General features: G+C 36.4%; 2 protein-coding genes across 4 annotated transcripts in view; both read left to right on the forward strand.

The window, feature by feature from the left end:
• Positions 1-6,536, forward strand: part of LOC109541235 (probable E3 ubiquitin-protein ligase HERC4) — a gene marked incomplete at its 3' end in the record, with an annotated part of 482,710 nt that overhangs the window by 199,500 nt on the left and 276,674 nt on the right.
• The window catches only part of LOC109546292 (MAM domain-containing glycosylphosphatidylinositol anchor protein 2), a 317,852-nt gene that overhangs the window by 108,311 nt on the left and 203,005 nt on the right, over positions 1-6,536 (forward strand). The window lies entirely within an intron of this gene.

The following is a 6,536-nucleotide window of genomic DNA, read 5'->3' on the forward strand; positions in this document are numbered from 1 at the left end:
GTGTGGTAGATCTGCCCGCTACTTGACCATCCGTTTGGGGACATCAGCCGCCTCCTGGTTCCCGACTGGGGATATTGACTCAGTGAAATTGTGGACTGGATAGCCAGGGGCGGTCTGGATGAGATCTGGACCTAGCACGTAGGCATCGGCAGCACGTGGCGGCGATTTCAGAGACTTTTGTTGGGGGTCCGTTTGGGGCGAGTATTGCTATTGGCTGTGTATTATCAATTTGTATTTTTTTTGGAAATTTTTGTTTAATTAAGCAGTTAACGTAGGGTACCGATCAAACGGTTAGCAGACGGCAGTTTGTGGTCGTCAAACCACGTCTTCTTGTTCTTTATTAAGCTCGCCATTTTCATTTTTTTTATCATCATTCAAGTCAGTTTATGTACTACTACGGTAAAAGAATTGAGTAGGTACTTTGGCAGCATGCCATGGCTGAGTGTTCTAGCTTTGCTGCGAAAACTAGTGGTGCTCAAACGAACTCACCCTTCGGGCTTTGCACACGACCGCCTGAAATACCCGCTCAAGGGAAACCCTTTTTTCTCTTGGCAATACCAGACTGCCAGAAATTGCCAGAGACCACCGTGCCGTACCACGTTCAAAAAGGCCTCCGGGACGACCACCAACAAGCTGGTATGAAAGCTGGAGTTCAGCGTCACAACTGAAGCTATGATGGTGATGGAAAACAGGATGTAATCCTAATATAAGAGGAAGAAGAAGATATCCTAGAACTGCTTTAATATTGTATATTCGTTTTAACTTAGCGACTCCGTTGCCACTTTAGGTTTCATTGCTATGGTATATTGTGCTGTCTGTGCTTGTAGTGAAATGCCCAGTTCCCCTTTCAGTGCGTCTCTGCCAATCCCAATAAGTCAAATTTGTCTGGGATAGCCTCTTATTTGACTTTCAGTTTTTCAGCTTAAATCATCCGTCGGGTGTTCCATGTCGTTATTTGGTTGTATTATTCCATTTGTAGCAATTAGTAGGTATGTTAGAATGGGTTAGAAATGGGGTTAAGACCTGACGTACCCAAGAGCGGAGGTGGGGAGCATCAAGTGCTTTGCGTGAGTAGCATTGCCACGCTCTGATATAACCTCCCTGGGAGTGAGAGGGATGAATACCCGCTACCCTAGTTTCGTGGTATATTAGTTTTGAAACATTGCTATATTTATTTTGTATACTATTTTCTATACTACGTCACACCCGTAGTCTGGTACAGGCGTAGTCTAGTAACAGTCTAGATACGGTAATTTTTAATCACTTTCATTTTAATGTCTGCTAGAATTTATAAAGAGAGAGAGAGATAGAGATAAATAGTGAGCACTGCATTTACTTGTTACCGTAATTTAGTTTGTCTCAAGTAAATAGCAAAATTTGAGATAATTATTCACATTACATTTCTACAGATCGGTGGGCTTCACATAAGTTTTCCTATTTATAATTAAGTTAATAGTTGACATGCACAATTGCAACTTTATTGGATATCAGTCCTGGTTGAATACATCGTTTACATTTCGTTAATTTGAAAATTCGGAGCGACTAGAATAAATTAAAGTTCGGTTGATAGTTGGACAATTTATATGTAAATAAACCTTCCGAAGCTAGGCAAACCCTGAGTCCCGACTCGTTTAGTGTCACACAAGGACAAATTGCCGGAATTGTTCCCTGTTTTGAATTTTGCCTTATTTGCATAAATGTGGTGAGCGAAGACTGCTTAGAAACCGTATTCGATTAGCTTGCAGAATATATATATATATATGTATGTAATATATATAAGAATATATTACAAGGCGTAAGTTTTAGACGCTATTCTCATTAGAACTCGAAGTGATTGTACTGGTACTATTGGTACTAGTTTTGGTTTGGGAGCAATTATTTTTCTAAATATATCCGTTTAGAATATAATTTATCTTTAATGCGTGTAGGTGTAGTCAATATTAAAACAAGCAAATTAATAAGCAAACATTAAATCCAAATGAATCAAGCTGAACCTCAATTTGACCAGAATATATTGGATAATCGACATTGTTCACCATAATCGCCCGAAGTTACGATATTGTTTTATATAACAGTAATGTAAATTAATACTTGCGACAAATCATGTGCATTATTAATAATTGAGTTTGTTTTCTATCAGTAAAATTCTGTAAGCCCAATCAAAATAATTAAATATCTACAGCTTACTGTAGATATTGTCCATTAAAAACCAAATGTATCACTGACGCAACCTAAAATGCGGACCGTTTTTCCTTCCGACAATCGGACAGCAAATACCCATCGAATAGCCAGCAAAATCGGAACATGATCGGATACAAAAACGGAGACGGATCGGGCAGGTAGCGGAAAGATGTGAACTACGGCGTTGAAAGTCCAGTACTATTTTGCTCTCAGATCTTCGTCCGATTGTATGATCGGAGTTGAATCGGATAGATGTGACCTGGCCTTTACACAGCAACTGTATGTAAGGACTCAGCAACTGTATGTAAGAAAATATATGCCAAGGCTTAAAGTAGCAACAACGCTACACATAGAAACTGATGATGGTGGAAAACACCGAAACTTTTTTAATTGATAAATAGACAATAAATGACTGAAGCCCAGGAATTGATTTTGATTTGGAATTGTAAACTGTTCATAGAAATTTATTTACTACTTCAGGTTTTAATGTTTTAATTCAACCCCTCATTTTGTAGAAATTTTTATTCTCTACAAATCATCTATTTGGGCATTCCGATTACTCCATTATTATATAATATTATAAACATAAAGACAAAAATCGCGTTTTTGGCAATAAATTGTTAATAACTAACATATGGACCGGAAATACGAGTGCAAAACAAATCCCTATTAATCTGATTATTATCTTTTATATAATCGCACAATTAGTTTGCTACTAGTCTTTTTGTCACGTTAATGCATTTTTAAATATCATGTTAATTTGGCTTAATACGGCAAGCTATAGTTTCCTAAAAAAGCCTAAAACCATAAAACAAAAGTCTTATATCTAGTTCGGCTTTCAGTTTTCGATATTCAAAGTAAACCATCCGAGTGTCTATATGAAAAACGGTAAAGCCAATTAATACATTTGGACTTAGTCTAAAGAATAGTTTGATAATCTGTGGTTTGCACTTGTCCAAAAATCGGAACAGAAACTGAAACGTGTATGACATGTGTGGCTTCGCCTTTCCAATCACGCACAGATCCGATTATTTGATCATCGACGGAAGGTTCTCAGATCGGAGTCGGATCGGATAGATGTGTCCCGGCCTTTAGGCGTTCGTCAGACAGTGACATTGAAATAGTATACCCTAATCTGTTGTAATACATGTAAACGGTAAATTCAACAGGATTCGTTACATGTGGGAACGTACTTTTCCAAAGTGTTAATTTGTATTGTCAACGAGAAATTGTTAATAATAATATATAACCTCGTAACATTGAACCTTAAATTGATGTGTCTGAAAATATACTTACATATACACAGGGTGATTCAAAATTGGCGTCATTCCTTTTAAGGGGTGATAAAGGCTCACTTGGGGAGTACAAGAAAAATATTGACATTTTTTTTATCAATGACAAATTATTATTATTATTATTGACAAGGGCTATCTACCTGTAACTATCTGTTGATGACAAAAAATTCATTGTCGCTTTGACTTTTCATCAAAAAATTGTAGGAGATTACTTTTTCACATAAAAAGCTTTTGTAATTTGAAGTAAATATAGCAAGTTTTTTTCGAATGCTTAAATATTCCAATAGGCTACCAATCAAACATGAGACCTGTTCAAAATAATGCTTAATAACGAAGTTCAAATTCGATCTTCAACTGCCTACTAAAACTAGACATTTTCGAAACATTTTTTTAAAATTGATTGAAAGTATTGCTTGATGGTAATGTAGCAACTGCATCTCTATAAAGAGTTAATTTTTTTCGAGAAATGTACACATTTAAAAAAAATCATTCTGCCGTCAATCATGGGATCTTTTCTTAATAATGCTTAAAAATCAAGTTGTCATTGGGATTAACTTTTCATATCTTAAAATGTTTTCAGTATTTTTCTCGTACTCTTAAAGTGAGCCTCTTTTTAATGGGTTTAAATGACGCCAATTTTGAATCACCCGATCCAATCTCAAAATATTCAGGAAACAAAAACCTAATTCTACATGGAACATTTTAAATACTGTTCCATCAATGACAGACTGCTGCTATCATTGACCCCATCTGCGCGTATCTGCTGGTTTCAATATTTTACAAACTACATTTTTGTAGAAACGCAGCTACTAATCAAATGACGGTTGACAAACTGTGCGATATGTTCGATAAAAGTGGCATCCGGTGCTGCCATTAAACCCTGACCATGGATTTAAATTCAGCAATTTAATTGACCTCAAAATTGAGGGGTTTCTAATATAAGTGATTCCGTCTGGCAGGTGTGCGGCCCAATTCATTCCCTGGATATTGATATCACACTCGGCGTCATGTTTAAATCGATAAAGCGTTTCGTTTTTATTGTGGGATTTAGGTGTTGATAAAAAGATGTTATAACATCTGTTCTGCAGTAACTATCTTTCTATAAAAGCGTGAAACATTTTAAGACTGCTTAACTAATTAAGATACTAAGTATCCGAAGCAATTAATATACGAAGTAAATAAATTATACTAAATTCTGAGCCAAGTAAATGTAGCTTTTTAATTCAGTTGTTTTGGGTCATGATGATCTCAAATAGCCAGACAACAGGAGCAACATATATTTTCGATTTTGAGATTAAAGTACCGGAAAACTCTCAGATAAAATACCTTTCCTCGAGTTTTCCCAACGACAAACTTGAAAGCCTCGGTCCTGAACCGCAATACTTTAAATAACACAACTACACCTAATACAAATGAAACACTAATCCTACATAAATATATACAGGGTGATTCAAAACCGGCGCCCTTCCTTTTAAGGGGTCATAGAAGCTTGGGGAGTTCGAGAAAAATATCGAAAATTTTTTTTCAACTTCTAGAAGAAATTAACAGTTGAAGATCGAATTTCAACTTTGTTATTAAGTATTATTTTGAAATAGTTCCATGTTCAATTGGTAGCATATTGGAATACGTAAGCATTCAAAAAGAAAAAATTAGGATCTTTGATTCAAATTACGAAAATTTTTGATATCAAAAAAGTTCTCTTCTATAATTTTTGGATGAAAAGGCACAGAGGCAATGATGTTTTTTGTCATTAACAGATTTACAGATGGATAGCCCTTGTCAATAATAACAATAATTTGTCAAACTGTGACTTACTTTGAATTTTCTTTCACGAATTTGCGCATATGCGATTAGTGCAGGGGAAATGCCACAGTAACATGGCAGAATCTGAAAGAATTCACGCCTACAAAGGGCGAGGAGAGTGGTTCTAGGAAGATAGTGGACGATAGATGTTCGGGTTCCAGATACAGAGGAACAAGTCTTGAGCATAATTACAGCAGAGCCTTCCAGGGGCAATAAGAGCATTGCACAACAACTGATACATTTCCAAGCACCAAATAAATACCGAGAAAGGGCTACATTCACACCACACAACACAAGGACACATTAAACCAATGGATTATTGAACACCGGCGCAAATTGAGCAGGAGTTAATTAACCGAATACGATAAGCTACTCAATAAGAGTGGATAATAAGGAGATTACACAGGCACTAACTCGTTTCGAGTTAATGACTCAAATGTGTTTTAATTTGTAAACATACATTCGAGGTCATGAGGACAATAATTGAAATTCTGAAATACGTTCTACAGTCAACAAATCCTGTTGAATTTAGCGTTTATTTTATTGTCACTTCAGGGCCTTCCAGGGCCTTCCAGGGGCACTCAGAGCACAATAACTGACACTTTCCCAAGCACCAAATAAAAACCGAAAAAGGGCTACATTCCTACCACGTTTGTACGATACATACAGCACACGGAGATACAAATTGAGCAGTTAGAGAGCAGAGCAGAGAGTTACTTAACTGAATACGAGAAGCTGCTTGATAAGATCGATAATAAGGAGATTACACAGGCACTAGCTTGTTTGGAGTTAACCATTTAAATGTTTGGTGTTGTATGATTTATTTTTAAACACCAGTATTCGAGGTTATGAGAACAGGTTGACATGTCGTCAACAAATCTTGTTGAATTTATAGTTTATCCTTGTCTATCTTACTGTCAGTCTGTATAATTCCATGGTCACCGGAGTTTTAAATGATTACGAAGCAGCAGATATTTGCGATATGTTAATCAGACAGATTACCTTGAAAAACATTGCTGCCGTATTTCTGATATAGTTCTCAAATTTCTCAGTTTTCAATAACATTTAATTTATTTTACTATTTTTTCTGTACTCCTATAACAGCGCCAGACAACACCTCCAGAGGTATGACGCCAATTTTGAATCACCATATACAGGGTTATTCACGCTATACGGCACGGACGTTTGCGGCTAGCCCGTTTGTTTCTTGCAAAGTATTATTTGATGAATCCACAGACGCCTATCGGGTGCACATTT

Source organism: Dendroctonus ponderosae, unplaced genomic scaffold (assembly GCF_020466585.1).
Source record: "Dendroctonus ponderosae isolate FM_Combo_2020 unplaced genomic scaffold, Dpon_F_20191213v2 Dpon_F_20191213_1, whole genome shotgun sequence".
NCBI classification, from domain to species: domain Eukaryota; kingdom Metazoa; phylum Arthropoda; class Insecta; order Coleoptera; family Curculionidae; genus Dendroctonus; species Dendroctonus ponderosae.